Source organism: Ictidomys tridecemlineatus, chromosome 2 (assembly GCF_052094955.1).
Source record: "Ictidomys tridecemlineatus isolate mIctTri1 chromosome 2, mIctTri1.hap1, whole genome shotgun sequence".
Taxonomy (NCBI): Eukaryota; Metazoa; Chordata; class Mammalia; order Rodentia; family Sciuridae; genus Ictidomys; species Ictidomys tridecemlineatus.
Window position 1 is genome coordinate 228,755,296 of NC_135478.1, and position 23,620 is coordinate 228,778,915.

At 52.5% G+C, this 23,620-nt stretch overlaps 1 protein-coding gene and 1 long non-coding RNA gene across 21 annotated transcripts in view; one reads left to right on the forward strand and one right to left on the reverse strand.

Annotated features, from left to right (window-relative positions):
* The window catches only part of Dpp6 (dipeptidyl peptidase like 6), an 860,191-nt gene that overhangs the window by 776,292 nt on the left and 60,279 nt on the right, over positions 1-23,620 (forward strand). The window lies entirely within an intron of this gene.
* The window catches only part of LOC144375507 (uncharacterized), a 36,406-nt gene that overhangs the window by 11,346 nt on the left and 1,440 nt on the right, over positions 1-23,620 (reverse strand). For 4 of the 15 annotated variants that reach the window (XR_013435530.1, XR_013435529.1, XR_013435525.1 and 1 more), the window contains exons 2-3: positions 17,793-22,486; positions 5,823-12,577 (exon numbers count right to left, since the gene is read on the reverse strand). This is a non-coding gene — a long non-coding RNA (uncharacterized LOC144375507). Of the gene's footprint in view, positions 1-73; positions 129-1,043; positions 1,133-1,281; positions 2,841-5,822; positions 12,578-13,996; positions 14,423-14,741; positions 22,487-23,620 lie in introns of those variants that run through there. The other 11 variants (XR_013435535.1, XR_013435532.1, XR_013435528.1 and 8 more) reach the window with 11 other exon arrangements.

Genomic DNA, 23,620 nt, shown 5'->3' on the forward strand with positions numbered 1-23,620 from the left:
CCACCCAGTAGGAGTCACACTGCTTCTCAGTAACGACCAAGCAAATGTCTTCTAAGAAAAAGGAATTTCTCACCTTCCCATCACTATGCAAGTGTCGGCATGCTGGTGCTTGGTGACCACCTGCCTTCCTGCAAGAGGAGAGGCCATGTCTTTGAAATGTCCATTAACAATAAATAATGGCACTCAGTGCAATCCACAGTGCCTCCAGAGTCTCCCACCCCCTCCATTCCTGCTCCCATCACTGCCCACCTTGCCCTGAAGGTCTCCCAGCTAATGACTCACTCTACTCCTGGCTGAGACGTGACAGGTCATGCTTCCTAAAGCATAGTTCTGCTCAAAACGGCTTCCCAAGCAGTTACTACCCTCTTTTCTAAGTCAAATGATAGGAAAAAAATGTAGAAATAAAAACAAATGCACCACTGGACCAGGTGAAGGAGGCACCAGCAAACCAGACCTTTGAAGAATTTTGAAAAGTAAAGACAAATCATCACAGAGAAAGTGAAAGCCAAAGGTGACGGTGCCTAAGACTATTGGCAGAAGAAGTGTCTGTCTGCTCAGAATCGTGAATTCTGGAACACCCTGCAGAGCAGAGCCGCCAAGGCGGGAGCTGGAGCAGATTGGAGCTGGGGCAGGTGCTGGTGTGAGGCGCTGGGCAGAGTGACACCCCCTGCCGTCTCCCGCACGCCCCAGACTTGGTATGGGGACTTCCAGAGGGGACAGCGGGCCACAGTGGAAGGGGAGCTCGTCTCCGGTGGCCACCGCCCCATGGTATCTCCACCTGGGATCCTGGTGTCAGGATCTGCAGGAAGCTGGGCCTTCCTCCCCTACAGCCCCTCTTCAGCATGGGGATGGCCAGCCAAGAGCTGCTGATGCAAGTGAGAAATGTGACCAGAGGCCTCAGACTGCATGTCAGCAAAAGGAGACTGGCCAGACTTTTATTTGTTCAGTGTTGGGGACTGAACCCAGTGTCTTGCACGTGCTAGGCAAGTACTCTACCACTGAACTACATCCCTAGCGATTTTTATTTTGAGACACGATCTTACTGAATTGTCCAGACTGGCTTGAACTTGGGTGATCCTCCTGCCTCAGCCTCTTGAGTCTTTGGGATTATTCTGCACACAGTGCACACAGCCTAGAGAAACATTTTAAAGGTCATTCTACCTACTGCAGGAAGTCTGACTGCAAATATCCTCAGAGAGATTCTGGAAAGTATCACCTTCATGAAACAAGAGCAGGTTGCTGTGAAAAAAGAAGCGAACTGACTGCTCTGGACATAAAATATTTCCCAAAGTTTTTTGTTTTAATGTCATAAGAACTGAATACATATTGTGGTCGAATGCCCCAGTTTCCCCAGAAACATCCTAGATATTACCTAAAGAGTAACCCAGGAAATGCAGCCCATAAGACCACGAAATTAGACAAAGATAAAAATTCAAAGAAAATTTGGGAATGTGAATGATAGAACAAAAACATGCAATCTGCTTGGAGAGGCTCTAGAAAGAGCTTGGTGAGAATCAAGGGGGAAAATAAACCAAGCTATAATGGCAAATGCTCTCCTAAGCTTTAAGTTCATCAGAAAGAAAAGGCCTGCTGAACACAATTGTAAGAATTTTTCCAAAGACCAAAATTAATATTTCCTAATGAAATTTAATCATTGTAAGGTTAAAATTTGCATAAGATTTCAGGGATAAAATTAAAACATGATCTCTTTTCCTTGTTTCCTTTTCTATTTTAAATATCCAAATTTGTGTTAGACTTCTCAGGTCCAAAGCAGGAAATAATGGAGCAAGGTTCATTAAATGCTTTTGGTGAAAAAAATACCTTTTAACTTTCAGTCCTATACCTGCTGAACTCTTGTTATAGAGTGGACAGGAAAAGAATTGGGATCCATCGCAATAGGTAAAACTTAACATTCACACACCTTTCCTACGTTCATACACCTGGAGAGAAAACTGCACACACGTGCACTTCAAGTGGCTGCTCACGGAGCAGGAAGGACAAGGAGCACAGAGCCGTGGCGAGCAGAGGAGCAGGCACCCTTCTAAAACTGCAAGCCATCGCCGTCCTTGCTGAGACCTCTAAACAGAGTGTTTGAAAACACAGCTGGAAAACATCAAGGTCATCTCCGCAGACTCTGGCAGGTGCAGACGTGCTGCGGGTGGAGGCGTGTGTGAAGGCCAGACTTGGGCTCTGAGGAGGCTGCGTGCAGGTGCCCGTGGGTCCCAGGTGCTGCTGCAACCTTGTCTGCATGTTCCGCAGAGCAGAACGGCAGCTGGGCAGAGGAGGATATTTCCATCCACTCCATTCTTACCTCTCCACACACTTGAAGATGGCCTCTGGAGGGTCACAGGGAGTTTCTCTCGGGCCTCCACAGCAGCAGTGTGTGTGCCCTCTGTGAGGTGCCCGTTTGTGTCTATCCCCACCTCGTGGTGCTGCTGGAGCCCCAGTAGAGCCCACGGCACAGGCGGGACCGTCCTGACAGCACGGTGCCTGGCTGGTCTGTTCCCTGGTCTCTTTCCTCATCGTTATTTTTGCCTTGTTCTGATATTCTCATCTACTTGTTTTAAGCTTATTTTGTCACCTGTGGTTTGTGCCTTTCTTATCTGCCTTGAATCCTTTTGCCACAAGCTCTGCACCCTTGAATCCTTTTGCCACGAGCTCTGCATTAGAGGTAGAGTGGCCAATGACCTTCAAGCCCTGGGCCTGGGAGTCAGGCTGCCCAGCCTGGCCCCTCCTCTCCCCAGCTTGTCCTCTCTCCTCAGAGCACTCCAGAGCTCTGGGAGGCACAGCCAGCTCTCAAGGGAAATGCTAAAGCCGTTTCAGTATATAAAACAGATCACCTGTAGGCATTAAAATAATTGGTTAGTCCAAAAGAATGGCATTTGCTCTTCAGTGCAGCCAAAGGGGAAAGAAGACCGTGGAGGTGTGCAAAATGTGTGCATTAGAAATCAGGGGCTGGAGGTCAAAGTTACAGCCTCTTACGAACCAGCTTCAATCTCCAGGATTCAAAGCAGACGTCTGCCGAGCCCAGGAGCACTGCCGTGTGCAGCTGATGTTCCCCTGAGCCGTAAACCCCGGAGGCACCCTTCCTAGGATGGTCTACCCGAGCTCCGAGACGCAGCCTGACCTACCCTCTCTTTGCCTTCTGTGGGCTTGGAGGGGGCCTGCTGCCTCTCCCCCTCCAGGACCTGTCTGGGGCAGTCGCGCAGTGGCCCCAGGAAGGACAGTCCCTTCTGCTTGGGCTCTTGTCACACAAGACAAGCTCCTACCCCACAGAGCTCTGGAGGCTGCAGGTCCCACATCAAAGCGGACTCCAGGTCTGGTGAGAAGCCGCTCCCTGGTTCCTGGGTGGTGCCTGGCACTGTGTCCTCCCCCGTCGGAAGGCACAAGGGGCTCTCTGGGTCCCTTTTATAAAGGCACTAACCCCATTCATAGGGGACTCTCACGGCCTAGCTGCTCCTGAGGGCCACTCTTGGTGCCCTCATAGGGGTGAGGATCCCGCAGGTGCACTCGGGGTCACACTCGACCACAGCAGAGCCCGAGTGTTGGTGGTGTTGGGCAAGAACCTCCGCAGGCTCCAGCCTCGTGCCTGACACTGTCCCCTTCCCCCTCGGACCTCGGGACTGGCCCACAGCATTAGGGACCTTAAGGAGCACCGCCAGCCACCACATCCCTCCCTTCTGGCCTCTGCTCACAGGGCACAGCTATGGCCCTGCATCCCTCGCCCTCCTGTTTCCCCCAGCATGGACTACGTGTGTGTTTGACCCACAGGTAGGTTCTACAGACCCCTAGAAATGGCAGAGCCCTAGCTTCTTCCCTAGGGCAGGATCATGACTGAACACCTGAGGGTGCGCCCCGTGTGCTGGGCGCTTGGAGGCTGACGGCTCCTGCAGCGCCCACTGACCTGTGAGTGGGAGGAGGACGGCTGTTCTTGCTCACAGGAGACTCTTTCACTTTTCTAATAGATTCTCACTGGATGTGTTTAGCTCCTGCCTCCTGACTCACTGTAGGTCACAGCTGTATAAACCCACTGTAAGTTGAAGATATTATAAGTCAAAACTTCACTTGACACCCTGGCCCTCAGAACTCGGGCACTTTTCCACAAAGCACCCTGCAGAGGGTCGCTGTGCCCTCATGGGCACACGGCTGGGCATGGCCCCTTGCTGCTGCCCAGTGTGGCAAGAGAGGACCTTACCACATGTGCCTAGCCAGAAAAGGAATAAAATCCAAATTCAAATCATGGCTTCCTCTAAATGCACTCACCTCTGCACCATCAGTCAGTAGGCCCTAACTCAGACCGTCGCACGTCAAGGACGGGCTTACTTATTTTAAGAAGATGATTATGCTAAACATCATAATTGCAATTTACGGAGGAAACCTAAAACTTTTTCTCCTAGGCTCTTGATGCTTGCAGAGGTCTGGATATCTCTAGCACTCCTCCCAATAGATACGTTACCAATACCTGTTTTAAAATGGTCATAAATCTTCAGACTGTGGCACGCTGACATCTCAAATCCAACTCAGTAGCCTGTGCGTCTCACAATTTTCTTAAAATTCTCCACCTTTCTTTTCGTTATTTGAATTGCCCTGAACATAGAATACAGTCTCCTCGCTTTGTGAGCCACCTGCCATCAGTAACTCAGAAGATCATATCTGTAAGGGCCTAATCATGACATGTTCATTATCCTGCTAAGACACCCAGGACTCACCCTGCCACCTGCAGAAGACAGACAAAGACAGCAGGAAGGACTGGCTGCCCCCTGCCGACAACCGCCTGGCCACTTGAGGCAGCGGCGAGCTGGGCTGACAGCAGCCAGGCCTTGGTCCAGCCGGATACCACAGATTGGGCAACTTGCAGTGAACAGAAAGGTACTTGGCTCACAGTTCTGGAGCTGGGAAGCCCCAGATCAAGGGGCCACATCTGTAGGGGCCTCCTGCAGCCTCCTTCTGAGGCAGAAGCACCATGTGTGAGGAGGGAAGAGAGGCCCAGCTCAATTTTATAGCAGCCCACTCCTGCAATAGGGCACGGATCACCCGGGGGTGGAGCCTGGGTCCCCTCACTGCCTCAGGCCACCTCTACCATGAGGACCAGGTTCTGGACCGTGGACTGTGGGGCGGTCAGCCTCGAGCACCGCCGGTGCTGTCTCCTAGGGTAGCTTAGCGGTCCTGAGCCCTCACGGTCCTCCCTGGCCCTCGCTGTGCGCCTCAGAGGAGGCTGAATTATAGGCTCTCTAAGCCCTGTTCCGGGGGCTGTGAGGGAACTCTCTGGAGGATCTTCTAGGAAGATCTGTGGCCAGGGGGCAGTGAGCGGTGAGGCCGAGGGAGGGCACCGCGCTCTTCCCTGCATGGGCACTGGCTTCTCCCGCCTGCTGTGAGGACACCTGGCACACCGTGTCCCCGCAGAGCAGCTGCGCTCTGTTCTTGCTCTTTGTGCCCACTGTGAGTGCCCTTGGCCCTTGTCACCTATTTAGTCGTAGGACAGTGGTGGCCCTTGCCATTTGCCCAACTCCCCCTCCTGCTGACTTCGGAGTCTCCCCGGGGAGTCCCTGCAGCAGAGGGCAGTGGTGTGATGGGCTGTGGCAGAGGAGCATCTGCCGCTCTCAGAGGGCCTTGCGCCTGGCAGGACACTCCGGGGACTGCAGCAGGCCACCTGGCTGCACTGGGAGAAGTCCCTCAGGCCTCTGGAGGCTCTCCCAGCCACTCGGACCTGCCAAAGATATCTCGTGGCCTTCCCCTGCCCTTCCCTTGCCCCGGCCCCCCCTTCCCCCTGCCCTTCCCTTCCCCGGCCCTTCCCCTGGGGATGTGGCCTGGGTGTGCCTCACCTCTCGGGAGCCCACAGGCCCTTCCCCACCATAGGAGGGAGGCAGCGTCACAGGGGAGTCCTTCGTCTTCTCCATCTGTGTAGTCAGGGCCTTTGGGTGGGCGTCAGCCGTGTGTGGGAGGACCCCAGTCCTGAGCACATTTGTACCAGGCTTGGGACCTTCTAAGGAAAGATCCTCACAAGAGGGTGCCAGACTCTCCTCCCCATGGCAGGGACACAGGAGTGGCCAGCTTCTATGACCAGGTGTCATTGGATCCAGTCACTCTAATGGAATCACGTGGCTCGGCCAAGACTCAGCCCGGGAGCTGCCAGCAAAGCCTGTGGAAGATCTGTCAGTCGGACACACGTAGTGCAGGAGCCCCGCCTGGCTAGCCTCCAGCCACAGCACAGTGCAAGGAGAGGTGGAGTCTCTTGATTTGGGGAGAAAGAAGTGCTTTCTCTCATTGTGGAGGGTCCACTCTGAGAGGGGCATCCTAGGCATCACCAGCTCTGGCCCAGCCAAGTGCCACTGGAGCAGCACCATGCCCTGGCAGGTGGGTTGTGGTCAGCTACAAGAGGAACAGAAGTGCCCACAGCAACTCACCCCAGCGCAGACATCAAATGCTCTAGCAGCAAGTTCAAGCAGGCTGCTCAGGCACATGGAGGAATATGGGGTGGACCCAGAGAGAAGGGGAAAGGGGCTTGGAATATCCATGCCCACTCCATAGGTGCTCTCCAACCTGGAAGTCTAGGTCAAAGGCACTCGTCCTTCTGACGGGGCCGACTTGCCTCTCAGCACTCACAGCCATCAGGAGGTGTCCTGATGCATTAAGCAGCATCTGTATTCCCCCATCCTGAGCCATCCATGCAGCTGACCCCAGGCTAGTGCTTGGCAGCTCACTGCAGCACTCAGAGCGCCCAGGAAACTTGGAAGAACCTCTGCCCCCTGAAGCCCGGGGCTGACCCACAGTGAGCACCACACCAGCAGCAGGAGCTCACTCATGTGCCCAAAGACCAAACACCGTCTTTTCTCTGTTCCACGTTAAGCATGTTGCTTCTCAGTGAAAGAGAGAGACAGAGCACTGTCCAGACTGACCCTGATTCCCAGGCAGCTCTGAAATTCTCCGCTGCCAACTAGGGATTGAAGACAGTGTCTGAAGCCTCCTAAGTGTGTGCGTCTGAATCCAGAAGAATCCACCACAGCTTTTTGCTCATGCCTCATGTTCTGTCTTAGTGTGGGCCAATGCCAAGTCACTGCTCACACTCATTTCCACACTTTAACCCCGCACACACACCACAGAACACCCGGGAGAACTTGCGAGCTCTTCCATCCACCAGCCAAGAAAACCGAGCATTCTGGTGCCTGGGGCGTGTCGCAGGAAGGACTTCTCTGTCTGCAGTCAGTCCTGACATGCTTTCGGGAGCCAAGCTGGTTGATCTCTGTGGGATTGTTCAGGGGTCACCATCCCAAACCTCTCCAGGATTCCAGCTACATGCTCCGCTGCTGCCTCTCACCTTCCATGCTCAAGTCACCCTGTCCTCCCCACCGTGAGCAGGTGCTCTCTGTCCCCAGGAGCTGTTCTGCCCCATCCTCAGCTCTTCCTTAGGAGAACCACAGGACCCCCCTCCTACCAAGGAAGGCCTGACACAGGACAAGTCAGGGCTAACCCAGGACCCGACACTGCAGAGTCCTCCTGACCACCTTCTCTCGGGGCCTTTCAAACAAACCAAGAAGCACATACTTGGTAGGTATCTGGACGCCACCTGCCATCTCCAGTGGCCAGGCGTGCCTCCATGCTGTGGTGTAGAACCTCTTGAACCCACGCCTCTGACACACATTGAAGAAGAGCTGGTGAGGGGACATTTATTCAGCTTTGCGGGAAGCTCTCTGCACCCCTCTGTGTGTCTGCCCATGTCTAATGGGACCTGCGTTCTCCTTGCAGGGGACCAGTTTCAGCTGCTGGTCCTGAAACCGTTGTTTTCTTTTTGTTTAAATCTCCTAAAATCAGACTTCTCACAAACCCAGCCGTGTCCTCCTCGTTGTGTGAGTGGGGACATTCTCTCCCTCTTCTTCCGTTGTCCCTCTGAGTGACAAGGAAGCCCACCAGTACCTGGAGGCCCTTGATCCCACCACCCTTCCCTGAGGCTCATCTGACAGCAGAATCAGGTCTCCTGGGTCTCCTCCGTCCTCTCTGGCACCAGCTGACCTGTCCCCTCAGTTGGGAGAGCACATGGGCCCAGAGCTCCGTAGCCTGTGCTTGAGGAGTTGGCATTTCCTACAGCAGTTCCAACACATCTGTGTCTCCTGTCGTCACAAGTTAAGTCAACATGGAATAAGTTATCATGAAATTTTGCAAAGTGAGATGCAATCCTGCCGGGGTCCTGCCCTGGCGGGGTCCAGGGAGTCCTGAAGGATGAGTGGCGTCGGCGAAAAGATGAGACAGGAGTCGTTCCGTTGGAGCAGTCTCCAGAGAGAGAGCTAATGCAGCTTTCTCTGGGTCATCTTTTATTGCAATTTTTCTCATCATTATAGATTCAGAATACGTCATTGATTATATAATTTAAAACTTTGCCAAGACATGACATTTCCTTAACCATGATCGGGGGTACAAAAAATGTAACATTAATTTACATTTTTCCAGGATATGACCTTCAGTTATGTAATTATTAAAAGTACAGAATCATTAATAAAATGCGTCACTAATTTACATTTTTCAGATTTTCCCAAGATTTACTATTTTTCACAAGATGTTATTTTCTTATTAACTAATGCCAAACTATGTAACCAGACTCTAAGTCTCCTAACCAATCATTAACCTAAAGTACACTTGTACTTTATTTCTAATCTAAAATTCCCATCTAAAAAAGTCCCTTTAAATCTTATATTTAAAATATCCTAAAGTTTATGAATCATTCTTAAAACATATCAGAAACCTATACAAATAAAAACTTAAGAATTTCTAAACTTAACAATCTAAATAAAATAATATTTCTAACATTATTCTAAAACTGTGTCTTATAAAGCTATTTTAATTAGTTCCTAAATTTATTCTCATAAAACTGGTTGAGCTGCTTTCTCAAAGAGTTTCTTTGTTTCTCAGTCAAGGTGCACTAGTTCTCATATCTTTATAATCTTTCTCAATAGAAAGTAAGTTCTAAACATCAATCCATTTTCCACCAATATTAACTATGCTCATCATATATCCTTATGTAAAGTAAGAAAGAGTTTATAAAAAGAATATATTTTTATATGTTTTAACTTTCTTAAATGTAAAAATGAGACTACATGTGGTGAACTCTGTGAAATAAGCATACTGATTAGGTTTTCTAAGAGGCCGGAAATATGGGCTTGGGTTCTAGTTGATATAATCAATGTGGTGCCTAAAATTCTCATGACCTTTCAAAGGATGATTGTTGTCCGTTATCAGGTTTGTCCACAATGTACTGAGATAGAAGCACAGCCTTCTACTTTGTCCTTGATATGCTGAGGGGTAGTAGAACAGCCTCCAAGGCATGAACTACCTGTTATGTTCTAGCCATCTGAAGTTTAATTTGTTTGGCATCTAACATACTTATGCCTCTTGTCAGAAACATAAGCATGAAAATGAAAAGTCCCAATTACATAAAAAAGGGTCTCATGGTTTCGGTTTCCCACCAACCAGCATAGCTTTGCCAGCATTCATCCTCACTGTGACCCTGTCGAGACAGTGGGAGAGCGGCTTTGCCAACACTTTTTCTCACTGTGACCCTGTCAAGACAGTGAGTGGGGGATGGCCTTCACCACAATCCCTCTTACTAAAAAAGCAAGAACCTGCCTGGGGTTACAAATCTCCCTCAAAAAGATAGTGACTTTCCCTCACTCACTATCCAGCTCATTATTGAGCAGCTACTGTATACCAGGCAATGCCCTGGGAGCTGGAGGTCAAAGGATGAGGTTGCCTTGGAGGGACTCATGGTGGGTGGGGAGGACCCTTAAAGGAACAGCCATTCTGCTCAGTAGGGCAGTGACAGACACGCACAGGGGCTGGAGGGCCTGGGGATTCTCCCACTAGGTGCCAGGAGCCCCAGGAACTTGACTGGAGCTACGGTGTGTGTGCACGTGGACATCCTGCGGGAGCCCAGGAAGCTCACAGCACATGCAGCCTCGCCTAGCACATGCTCCTGGGGTCATGGTGCTGGGGTCTGGAAGCGTCTCCGAGTCCACAGTTGGCCCTCTGCTTCCCCAGCAGCAAGCCACCTCCCACTATATAGATGAGAACGTGACACATAGCACACAGCAAGCAGGGACAGGGCCGGCTCTAGCATCAGTGTTCTTCCCCGCACACGCCGCCTTTGCTCTCTCCTGTGCAGTGAGGATTGACACTAGGTGGCTGTTGCTCCCCTTCCCCAGCCTGGCCCGAGTGTGTGGAGGCCTGGACACCAGGGGGCGCTGCAGCCCACACGTTTGTCCGCTCAGGCCCTAGCTAGGGTGGCAGTCGCTGACGGGCTGCCTGGTGCCTGGGGCTTCGCCACCTGATCTGAATGTGTCGGACCCGGGGAACACAAAGCATGTGAGCCCTCTGTGGGGGGAGTCTTTCTGTGATACCCACTTTGGCAGACACCAGGCTGGGTGCTGGGTACCCAGAGATGAGCAAGATGGAGAACCCGCCCAGGTGGCCCAGAGTCTAGGAGACTCGCAGAGCTGGGAAGCCCGTGAAGCAGACTGGCATGGGGTCACGGCATTTGCCAAGAGTCTCCGCCAGGCATGGGCTGTGTCACCGTGTGGGGCTGGCTGCTCCTGAGGCCACCAGAACAGCCTCAGGGACCTATGCCCTGGAAGTTAAAAATGGCTATTAAGTTTCAGACAGAAGTGACCAAAGTTTCTCGTGGATCAAGGGAATTTTTGAACAAAGGGAATCTATGTGGACAAGGAGTTTTGGTGTGGGTTTTTTGTTGGTAGCCTTCACAGCCCGTGGGTCTGGCTGTTGAGGAGCTGGGCTGGGCTGGGCTGGACCCTCCAGGGCAGCCCGGGACATAGAGCGCAATGGGAAGGTCTGCCTTCAGAGGGCTCAAGGTCCAGTCGGACGATCAGCACAGTTTAAAATGGAAACAGGAAGGAGCCACGGGGTGAGGAGCATTATCAGCCCGGGCTGCCAGACCCCAAGACCCCCAGGCCTGAAGCATGGCATCAATCTGTTTCTCTAGAACTCCCAGCCAGAGCTAAGGAGTATTTACCCTATTAATATCAGCTTCTGTTTTTATTTTCTCTAACAATAGCCAAGAACTGCAAAGAAAGTCCACTTGGTTTGGTCCTTGGGATCAGCACTGCTGTTCAGGCTGTACACACCAGGGGTGAGGCGTGGAGGCCAGGCTGCCCACCTGGACGTGCCAAAGACTAAGGCTCCTGGTCCCAACAGCCCCCACCTATCCTGCTGCCCTGGGATCCTGAAGTTCAGGGCCAGGAAGGGAAATCTGGTTTACTCACAAATGGTCGTGATCTAGCTTTCTTGCTGTGGCATAGAGCCAGGTGTCTGCAGTAAAGTGAGATCCTAGCAGGAGAGTGTGCAGGGCACAGCCACCCGGGATAGCCTTCTGGGATCGTGACTGCCACAGTGAGGCCACTGTGCTGCACCGCACTGACCTGAGGGGTGTGCTGGCCTTCAGCCCAGCATGATGCACACAGGGAGGTTGCAGGGAGGGGAGCCTGCAGACAGGGCCATGTGTGCCACGTGTGGCTCTTCAGAGGACAAAGTGAGACCAACCCCACTGAGGGTAGAATTTCACCTCCAAAACTGTGTTGAGGGCAAGGCCCTCAGTACTCAGAATGTGGCCTTGGTGGAAAAAGGACGCTGCAGACGTGACTCCTTAAGACGGGGAGGTGCCAGAGTCGGGGTAGACGGTGGGGGGAGGAGGCCCTCTGATGCCAGAGGCAGAAATGGGGGCCGTGCGCGTGTGTGTCCAGGAAAGCAGCCCCACCAGGGCTGGGGGGGGGGGCTTCCCGCCAGGCTCAGGGAGCAGGGCCCCCCAGGCCTTGCTGGTGGATTCCGTCCTGGACGTCTGCCTTCCAGATGGACAGACAGTAATTTCCACTGTCCAAGACACACAGTCTGCGGGACTCTGTGAGGAGGCCGTCCCCAAGTGCACCTCTGAAAGCCCCCCCTGAGCACCAGGCTGCTGTCACCTTGGAGCAGCGCACCCCCTGCGCTGTGCTTGGGCTCTGTTGGGTGCACCCTGAGGCCGCCCCTGTCAAACCCTCTGGATCAGAAACACAGCGGCGCCCACGGCCTTGGCTTCACCCAGCCCTCACCTGCGGCCAGTGTTGTCATGGAGCTTCCAAAAACACGAAGTCGGAATTCAAATCAAAGAGCTTTCTCCACCTGGCCAGGGACTGTCACCCACCCGTAGGGACTGAAGCTCCGTGGGAGAACAGCAGCTTCCTGGCCTGTGTCCTGGGACTTGAAGACACAAACCCCAGCTCAGGGGCCTCCCCTAGCGCCATGCAAGTCAGCCGATCACAGAGACTGAAACAATAATAAGCGGGACCTGCAAGCCCTAAGCAGGACAGGAATTCTCCAGTTAGCAAGCAAGCAAGCACAGAAGCTAGAAAACAGGCAATCAGCTTTGCAGTTCAGTTAACCACATTTCCAGGTTCAAGCAGGTGCTGGACAACCGTAGCCTGAGTTTGAGCAGGGGTCGGCGGGCCGAGAGTCTATTACGCAGTCATCTATACCCACACGTGCACTCAAACCCAGAATGCAGCTCCCCACGACCACCGCTGCATCCTGAGTAGGGAACAATCTGTGGAGTACAAAGTACAGAAAAACAACTTTTATAAGAAAACAGCTTTCATTTCAGCTCCTCAGAAACAGCTCTTATAACAGTTTTTTTTATAGAAGGCAGCAAAATGGGGTCTTAGGCCTGCCCATGACAGTTCTTGCTTTATAACTGCCTTATCTCACTTACCATATCTAAATCTACATTTTTTTACTAATCTATAACCTATAACTGACACTCTGGCCGATTTTATGGATCACTTTACACCACCACAGTGTGAGAGCCGCTGCCCTCGAGGTGCACAAAGCACTCTCTCTGCCTCCAGGACCCGTTCTTTTATTTAATTGTTCTGAAGTCAGAGTGGCTGCCGCCCTCTCTGCCAATGTGTTTGAGTCAGAGCGTCACCTTACAGTTGATGAGCTCGCCAGCCATCCCTAGGCCTGAGCAGCGCAGGAGGACAGGTGAGGAGCGTGTCCAGCAGGCAGAGCTGTGAGCTGCGGCGCGCTGCGGCCCTCAGGACCGTTCTTCCTGTGGCTCCTCAGCCTTCCACTCACCACGGAGGCACCAAAGCTGGCCTGGGCCCGATCTGGGGCCATCTCCAATCATGGCCACATGCCTGCCCCCGCGCCTGCACCGGCCCACGCAGGGGCTCTCCTGCGGCACCGCTCCCTGGACAGGAGCCCTGGCAGGGAAGACCCCCCTCCTGACACGCGCTGTCTGCCCCATGGTGTCCCACCCAGGAAGAGCTGGGCCTCAGGGAACAGTCGTGTCTGTGAGGTCAGTGGCGTCTAAGAGGGCAGGTCTGTCCTGTCACCCTTCACATGTTATTAGAGTGGGAGGAAATTAGTTAAAATTGTCCCTCCTGCGGCTGTTCACGTGGTATTCCTGCTTCCCCTCCACAGAGCATTCACAAACGGGTTGTAAAATATTTCGTTGTGCGTTATACATCATTAGTTTTGTTTAAATCATTCTTAATTGCTCACTGACATGTAAAAAATGAGGAGGAAATTGAGAGGAAGAGATTTTAACAACAAAAATATTTGAAGAATGAATTTAAGGAAGGAGCCCTGGGCACATCTGTATAAATGTGCACTCCCAGCCACACACAGCCACACTCGTGTGTACCCCACACACGCATCATGCACGCACGCATATTCACACACATGCATTCATGTGCTCACACCCACACACAGGCACATATTCACATACACATGCACACACATGCATGCACACACACATTCACACACTTGTACACACACATAATCCACTGTTTCATAGGAGTATCGTTGCTCATTTTTTCCTTCTCTGCTCAGTACTGGCGATTATTACCCATGACCCAACCCCTGTATGGTTTCTTTCCCCCTCACTTCTTTATCTACCACTCCATCCCAAAGCAAAGAAAATAAGACTTCTTTCATTTCATTCCCTCAAGAGAGCTAAGACTTTTTAAAAATTTGTTCATTTATTTCTAAAAATATGTGGCTCTGTATGCAGGGGACTCTGGATTCTATTTGCAGCAGGCACATTAGGATAGTCCTCAAAGGTCTTGGGGTTGAGTTGCCCACATGACACAGGGTCTCAGGGACAGTGACTCAGAGGAAGCCGAAAGGCTTGACGAGCAGCAAACCAGTCATTGACAATCTCCAGCCAGCGAAGTTGGGAATGATTTTTGATTCATGGAAGGTGAGGGCAGAAAGAAGCGTAAAGATCCTCCAATCCAAACACTCAGTCTTGTGTCAAGTCACGGAGCCCTTCTTCAGAAGGAAACCCCTGAGAACCCTGATCTGGAAACAGCGGTGCCTCGGGGACTTTCAGGCTCCCTTTGAAGACCTCTAATCTGGACCAGTGCTTCACTTGTGGATTAAGGAACTGTAAGGGCAAAAGTTTAAGGAATCAGAAAGTCTCCCGAAGGAAATAGAAATCAGCTGCAGCGGGACCCGCGTGACAGCGCAGAGAGGGTTCGGCTTACTAAGGAAATAGAGATCGACTGTGGCAGGATCCTGAGTGACAGCGCAGAGAGGGTCTGGCTTACTTAATTGCAGATTTGGGGGCAAGATGCCCACTACAGTGTCCCTGCCTCGAATGCCCAGTAATTTCACTATAGAGATAAGACAGAGGGGCAGCAAGTAGAAGGAAGCCAGGCAGCTGCCCGGGGGCTGGGGAGCAGACTGAATGGGGCCATCCCTACCCGATAGGGAGGTCCAGGCAGCTCCGTGAGGGCAGCTTGCCCTGGGCCCACAAGGACAGGCAGGACTGAACAACTGGGAGCTCTGCATGTCCCTTGTAGATGACCTTCCTGAGATGGGGGACCATGCCAATCTCAAAGGTCTCACGAACTGTGGTGCCAGCCCTGAGGATTGCAGCCAGGTCCCGGGATGGAGGATCAGCACTGCAGGGAGCTGGCCACACACAGGCATCCTGCACGAGTTCTCACTCAGTGCTCAGCACGCTCTGAGCATGGGTGGTGTTCCCACTCACAGGGGAGGACACCAAGGGCCGGCCAGCCCAATAACTGGCTCGGGTCACTGAGCCAGCTGGTGCAGCTGGGGTGAGCCCTGAGGTTGCTTGCTTCTGATCATTTAGGTAAGTGTGACTAGTGGCAAAGGGAGGGGCAGTGGACCTCACAGGTGGGGACGGCGTCTGCCCAAGTGCTCGGGTTAAATGCCAGCACTGCCACACAATTCTGTGCCGTGGTTTATTCAGTTTGCAATTTGAGGGTGTAGTGCCTGTGACGTGGGGTCATTTTAAGGAGTGAGTGAGCGGCTACACACAAAGCACGTGGAACAGAGTGGCCCGTGGTATCGTGGTGTGATCAGCACCCACAGCTGTGTGGTTGTGGCTGAGGTCGCAGACAAGGAGGGAAAGGTCAGAACCGCCCTGCAGGGAAGCAGCTTTGAGGCCATTCAGGAACTTGTGCCAAAGCCTCTGAGCTGACTTCACCATGTGCACAATTTCCCGAGACTGTACTCTAGGTGAATTATTTATCTATTCATCTAATCAGCAACTACCAGTTGGCAACTTACTATTAATAAGTCACTGAACATTTTCCATTCGGGACACAAAGTTGTATGAAATACAGTCGGTTCCTGAGTTCCAACAATGTTTGAAGACGCGAGACATGGATGCCATTTGAAATCTAGAATCTAGTCCTTTGACTGACGACCAGGGCAGAACTTCTGGAATCCCACCGTGGAAAACTGGTAAGGGCTATTACACTGTGACGGTCAGAATGACGTGAGCAGCCTAGAGAAGTGGACAGAAGAGCCTGAAGTAGGAGCGCGAGGTCCCAGTCCAGATGCTGGCTTGGCCTTGTGCGAGACAAAGCAAGCAGCCAGTGCCCAGCGTGGCATTCCCTGCCCGTGTCCTTGTCCCTGGGGACCAAGAACACTAATCCGTCCCTCATACTTGGAACTCCTCGAATTATGTGAAACACCGAAAAGTGTCACCCGGGTCATGTGACATCTCCTGGGTGCACGAGGATGCTACCACCTTGATGCAGACAGTTTCTAAAACCAGACGCTTCCATGAATCCACTACCAAAAGATGTGAGCTGAGTTTCAAGAGCGTGCAGAGAAGCCCTCGAAGAGCCTGCTCTCTGTTGGATGATCTGGAAGGCTTTCCTTCCTAAAACGCCCGTCAGGAGCCCCCAGCGTCTCCCGCAGTCTGGAGCAAGCTGCCGGAGACCGCAGAGTCGGCGTGCCTTCGCTTCCCCCATCATCTGAGAGCCTGCAGAACAACCCACCCACTCCCAGGCCCCCGCTGAGCAATGCCACTCAGCTGCTGCATGGGAAATAGAATCGCTTTCAAGTTCCCTGGACATGAAATCGGATTGAAGCAAAACTAACTGCCGTGGGGCACGGTGGGGAGGGGCTAAATCCCAGGTTTGATGTCAGCGATAACAAGGTTTCAAAATCAAACAGCGACAAAACCTGCCCGCAGTGTTGACGAGGAAATGCTGTCTCTGGAACAAATATTTTAATTATCTGCACTAGTGCTGGTGCCTGGGCCCTCCCTGTTTATCAGTATGATAATACCCCTCCATGTATACACTTCTCGCATCAGGCATCCATTATTCATGGGCTGGTAAATAAAGAGATCTGGAGTCTGCGCAGCGGGCCGCTGCCAATTATCTCGCCCGGCCAGAGCCACCCTCTCCGCCTGCACACAGCTGCCCGTCGATACCATTCATCAGCTGGAGCCGGGCGACGGGCTGCGGGGGCCCTCCGAGTCTCCATTGTTTACATACTAGGAGGTTGGCTGCTGGTGGAAATTATCTGTCACATAAGCGTCCTCCAGGACAGAGAGGGGAGCACGGGAGGCCCGCATCCTCTATGAATTTTTCTATTTATTCTGAGGACTTTTTTCCTTTATGGTTCTGTGTCCTGTTCAGTCACTTTATTCTCATCTGTCATTGTCACGTTGCTCCTTCAGGTCAGGCAGGTGCAAACTCAGGGTCTAAAAGGAAAGGGAGGGAAACCAGACGCACAGCACACATTCTCCCCTGGCGGCCTGTGGTGTGCTTCGACTCTGCTTTGAACGTCATGAGAAGGTTTGCCCCTCTGTCCTCCAGGGCACATCTGCCGCACGTGTTGGTTATAAAGTTACTGTCTTGACTTTGCTGATTTTCTTCTTCAGGAACAATACAATTTAGAGATTAATTTATTTAGCTTGAGCCAAAATAGTGCGTCAATAATCCACCTTTTAAAGGCCAAATGTTGGTGGGTTGGTTGGGTTGTTTGGTAGGTACCGGGGGTTGAACCCAGGGATGCTTATCCACTGAGTCACATGGCCCAGTGCCTGTTTTAAATGTTTTTTTTATTTTTTATTTTTTTTTTAGAGATAGGATCTCACTAAGTTGCTTAGTGCTTCGCTAAGTTGCTGAGGCTGGCTTTGAACTCATGATCCTCCTGCCTCAGCCTCCTGAGCTGCTGGGATTATAGGCATGAGCCACTGCACCCAGCCAAAAGTTGTTTCTATTGCAGTTCTCTCCTCGTTAGCAAAGGGTGAACAAATATAATTAGCTGTCTGCTGTCAGCAGGCCGCACTTCTTACATTTGTTTGAGCACTTGTATTCTTCCTGCCAGCCTCCAGCTGCCCTCCTCTGAGACAGGCCGACTTACTGAGGACCTAAGAAACACTAGGACAGAGCTGAGAATCATGGAAAATGTCCCTGTCCCCCACATGTGTTGGCAGAGGCTCACGGGACTCTGGTAGTGCACACAGGTGTACTCACACGTACCTGGATAGTGAGCGTGGGCCCTGACGGGCAGAGGCATCTGCAATGAATAGGGCAGTCCTCCATGTCCTACCACTAGACAAAAGCGTGAAGTATGGGAAGGGTGGGCTGGGAGGAGCAGGCCAGCGGCCGTGTTCTCACCCCTTCCCTCCTCCGTGCTCCCCTGCAGGCAGGGAGCACCCGGCTGCTCAGACTTTCCTGGCCACGGCCAGGGCTTCACCTCGGAGAGTCCATCACAGCCCAGTCTCCAGCAGCCCTTGCTGCTGCCGTCCAGCAAGGTTGAGGCTGTCTCCAAAGCACCCAGCTCAGGGTGAGGCACAGTCAGGGAAAGTTGGCTGCAGTGGCTTTTGTGGTGGCCACCAGTGCTCTGACCCAGGTGGACCCCAGACTACGGCCCTGACGTCTGCACTCCAAGCCCCGGGGCCCTGGGCAGGAAGGCGGTCGCCTGGAACCACAGGGCCACGCGCATAGACCTCCTGACCACTTCCTGGCTCATGCCCACCAGTGCATGGACCTCGGATGACTGTGCAGGCCAGGAGCCAGCATCAAGGTGACCCCTAGTGTGTCCGTCACCCCTGTTGGACTCGGAGTTCTCTGGTGGCAAATATCTCTGTGTCTGACACCTGGGAGAGCTGCAGCATGTGGTTGCTGAATTTAATTATTTGCCAACAAAAAGAAACTAAGAATATGAGATGTCGGAAGAACAGCAGCTAAGCAGGGTCCTCTAAGGCTCTGGCCACCTGTGAGGCTAAAGGCAACAGTGTCCAGGTTTCCCCACAGTAACTGTGTGTAGCACTGGAGTGGCAGGCGCAGGGCACTGGAAAAGCTTTCTTCTAACTAAAGAACACTCGGTTTGGGGCCAGATGAGCAGAAGACCATGGCCTTAATGGAACAGAAGTGAAGGCTGACTTAAAACTTCAGGGTAAGACCCCACAGCCTCATTGGTGACGGAATCCCTGAGTCTTTGAAAGGGATTTAAAGTCCCCCCCTTTTATGTAAAAGTCCCCACAAATCCTGAGCACACTCTCCATGCGTTCTGTGTGTTCCTTTGTTTCTTAGAGAAATCTCAGCCAAGCTCCAGCACAGGTCTGCACAAAGTCTCACAGATCTCAAGTATCTGATTTCAACTTAGAATTTTCCTACAGTTCTTTATTCCTTAGGAGAAAAATCCGTTTTGATTGAGGTGTTTTCCTAAATCGCCTGCCAATTTGCAGAAGCCAGTGGGAGGTGTTGCGACTCACAGGGACTGAGCAGTGGGTCTACACCGCTGAGCTGGGGGGAGGTGGTGGCAGCTTCCGGAGAGAACGGGGCAGCTGCGTGACAGACCTGGGCACCTGTCAGGACCTCCGTGTAGGGCAGGAACCTGGGCGGTCTGGAAGGGACTTGGTTATAATCAACAGACACAGAGTGACACAGGGCGGCCTTTTTCCTGGAGTGTGGTGTTTGTGTGTCTTGCACCAAGTCTGGAGAAGCGTGCTGTATTAAAACCACTCGGAGGGTGGCTAGGCTATAATGTGGCTCTGAGAACACAGAACACCGCTGAAGTTCTGTAAACGGAGAGACACTAGTGGAAATGTCAAGGGGCACCCTAAGTGTTGACAGAGAAGCAGCAACCTGAATTATTAAAAACAGGCCACAGGATGGTCTCAAGAGAGGTTCCCTTGGCCTAATTTAAATTTGTTACCTCGGCATGTCATACCACGTATGTGACTAGAAGGTCACTCACTCATTAGCCGTTAATCTGTAACACACACATTGGTGCCCAGCACTCAGTCTGGGATAGGGGGTAGGCAGTGGGGGAGACCGACCCCGCCCTCCGCCTGTGTACCCTCCTGTCTGTGGAGTGGAAGTGCTCACACTTTTTAAAGTTGCAATTCAGCATAATAAATGCTCTGATCTGTGCTGTTGGACCTTAAAAGGAAGCAGGAGAATTATCTGCAGCAGCACGGTAAGGACCCAAGACCCCAAACTGGTAAGAACGAGCCACAGTGTGATTGAAATGGGACTGGGGCTGGGACCCTCAAGAGACCCAAATGCCCAGCAGGTGTGGGAAGACACCCTGCCCCACTCAGGGGCTTGACAATATCCAAAAACATGTGTCCATTAGGTAAAAAAATGTCTTCAAAAACGATGACCGGCACCTCTGTGCACTGTTTGCACAAGGCCAGGTGGACGATATCTGCTTCAAGGTGCACTGCTCTGCCTTTGGTGGGAGGCCGTGGGTCCCCCGTGTTCACCCCTGCCTGGAAGGCGTCACCCCCACTGCCATGGGATCACAGTCTCCTTAGGAGATGGGGACTCGGCACGCTCCACTGCCATCAGACTGGGCCAGGTGATGTGCGCTGGCCGAGGTCACGACCAGAGGTTGTGAGAGCCGCCGTACTTCTCCACCCCCACCCCGCCCTCTGCCACGAGCACAGCTCTGCGTGGTCACACAGCCTAGTGCTGTGCACCCCCTTGACGTCTGCACCTTCATAAACGTGTTCTCGTGGCGGCCATCACAGGGCCCACTCCTCTTCCCCCGAGGTCTTCACTGGCCTTGCTTACCATCTGTCCTTGTCAGCGGTAAATGGCCTCTCATCCACCCCGCACGCTCTGTGGCCCTCCGCATGGGGGTCACTGGGCCTTCATCAGCCACCCTGCTAATCAGTAGCCCAGGGGCCTTTTGTTTACTTCTTGCACTGGCTGTCACATGAACGCGCCCCTCCCTGCGTCCGTTCCCCTGCGGACCTGTGAGGCCCCAGCACAGGGAGCCTTCAGATCTCTCAGGAGTGCTCAGCTCTGCTCCAAAGTCTCTGTCCCACCCACTCCTGCACACTGGGCCTCGTCTTCCTGCAGCTGTCAGCCTCCACACCAAGACGGTATGAAGTATGTCGCCTTGAGACACGGTGTATTATGCTACAGGTGCCTTACTTCTCCCTTACATTTTCAAGAATACCGGGTCGCCGTGTGGCACAACAGGTCTCTTCAACTCTTCCCTCCTAGCTGAGATTTTCACCCTCTGACCAGTGGCTCCCCAACACTCCCCCTTCCCCACAGGCCCTGGTAACCACCGTCCTGCTCCCCATCTCTCAGTTCTAGGGTCGTATATTCTGTAAGTGAAATGATGCGACGTTGGGCTTTCTGCACCTGACTCACATCACATGACATCACATCCTCCAGTTTCGTCCATGGTCTCACAAAGAACAGACTTTCCTTCTTTTGAAGGCTGAATAGTGTCCCACCGTGTGTCCACCACATGGTGTGAATCCATCCATCCACTGGTGGACACGGCTGTTTCCCTGTCTTGGCTGTTGTGGGTAATGAACGAGGGGTGCAGCTGTCTCTTTAAAACTGGTTTATTTTGTTTGGATCTGTACCCTGTAATGAGAGGGCTGGATCATATGGTGGCTCTATTTTAAATTTGTTGGGGAGCCTTTGTTACTTTTCCCTAACAGCTGTACTCACTGACGTTCCCACCAGCCTGTGCAAGGGCCCCTCTTCCCCGTTCTCTCCAACACCTATCCCTCGTCTTGTGATAAAAGCCATTCTACCAGGTGTGAGGTGAAGCCAAGTGTGGTTTTGAGGTGCACGTCCATGATTCATGGCGTCGAGCAGGTTTCCATGTGTCTCTGGGCCATGGGCATATCTCCTTTCAAGAAATGTCCATTCAGATCCTTTGCCCTTTTCTAACACGGTCGTCTTCCTAAAGTGGAGTTGTCTGAGTTCTCACCCATTCTGCACTCGACCCTCTGTGTGCCTCTCCCTGTCGGTGACTCCCAGGCTCCGGCTGTGGGAGCCGCTGCGGGAGGCAATCCCACTCTCCATTTCTGTCTCCTGGGCTTTTCATGTTCATGTCCAACATGGCTGCCCAGCCCCGTGTCAGGCGGTGCTCCCTGTGCTTTCCCTACAGCTCTACAGAGGTCAGAGAAAGATGCACAGGTGACCGCAAGTCTATCCCTGACGTTTTATTTAAAAATAAATAAATAACTAGGGCAAGTACAGGTCAACGTTGATGTTTGGTAAAGTTTACGGATGGGCATGAAACACTTTTATGTTATTTTTTTCTGTGTGTTAAAACATCTGCTTATGTGTAACTATGACCACCTGTATGCAGATAAACATTTCAGAACATTCCAGAAACACTGAGGCTGCTTCTGGAAGAGCAATGAGGTGGGCCTTCCCCCTGTCATTTTTCCCTTTTTTCAATATTTGAATTTTTGGGAAATGTATTAAGTTTGTGAATTAGAAAGTGAGCAAGGACTTACCCAGGCCCGGAAACTTCCTTACTGCGTGGATGTGACCAGAGACTTGAAGCCATAAACCTGTGTTTCTCGTCTGTAAATCAGGTTAGAAACATCTACTTTGCAGAACTGTTGTGAAGATTGGGCTAGAAATCATTCGTATGAAACATCCAGCAATGTGCTTTGACATGGGAGGCACTAAATAAATAATAGCTGTTTACATTATTAATAAGAGCACAGGATATGTTCTGTTTGCAAATTTACTCACCCTGAAATGTGTAGAGAAAATAGATGTAGGCCCTTTATTTCTCCATAACTGGTCTGCTCGTCCACTGTCGGCTCCCCGTGGGGAAAGGGATCCTCCTGTTGGAGAACTTAGCTTGCCTCAATAATTTAAACCTACTGTTCGTACTTGACCCCCTTCAGTAATCGCCGTCTCAGAAGCTCAGCCATCGTCCCTCCTAGCTGGTGGGGCTGGAATTAGCCAATAAAAAAAAACCAGGATGCCCAGTTACTTTTGGATTTTAGATAAACAACAAATATTTTTAGAAATACGTCCTAAATGCTGCAAGGACATATTGATACAGAGAAAACATTTGTTGTTTACCAGAGAGCCATGTGTAGTCAGGCACCCTGCATTTTATCTGGCCACCCCACTGCTGGGTGAATGGGGAGGGGCCCAGGTAGGGAAAGGCCCCTGACCCCCTAGACCCTGAAGTGCACTGAATGGGGTCTGTGTCCGGTTCCTGGGCAATCAGGCACCTGCTATGATGTCCAGAGCTGGTATGGCCACAGTCCACGTCTCTCGGCAGTTGGGACCTGCCCGTCAGTGTGCCCCAGCTGACCTACCCCACCTTGCCTGTGGATGTGAAGGGCGCTTTGCTTTTCCATAGCGTCCTCTCCAGGTCTGGACTAAGAGGTCCACTCTTAGCCTCTGCAGGAGGCCTCTAAGTCACAGAGGCCACAGCGGGCCCATGGCTCTCAGCTCCGGCGTGTGGCCTTAGAAGTGTTGGGGGGCTCCCAGAACTCCAGCCAATTCTCTACCCAAAACCACGTGTTCTGCAGTTCTGCTGAGCCCCAGGAGCTCCAAGCACCCAGAGCCCCAGCCTGAAGCCGCACGCAGGCAGCCATCTGGCCATGGGGCCCACACAGCCCAGTGTCCTCCTGTCCTCAGCCCCCCTCCCTCCCCAGCCAGGGGGCAGCCTTCCCTGCCTCCTGCGTGCTCTGTGTGGCCCGCTCAGCACCATCCAGCCACCTTCCAGGAGGCTGAAAGTCACAGCAGTGAACAGGACGACGAGTCCCTGACAGCTGTGGAGCCCGGGTCCTGGCACGGTCAGGGGGAAGGGCGGTGAACGGCAGTGCTACAGTCAGACTTCTAGGCTACCCTGTGACAGCGTGTGGCATCAAGCTCCAGGAAGGGAAGGGGAGTGAGCCAGGGCCGAGGCTGGCCACGTCCTGGCTGCCGCTCTGGACGGGGTGTCAGAGAGGGCTGTAGATCAGAGACTGACAGGCTGTGCCAGTGTGGGGGGCTGGGCACGTCAGGCCACAGGACAGTCAGCCCCATGGGGACCAGCGGGCATAGCTGGCCCTGCAAGGGGAGGAAAGGGC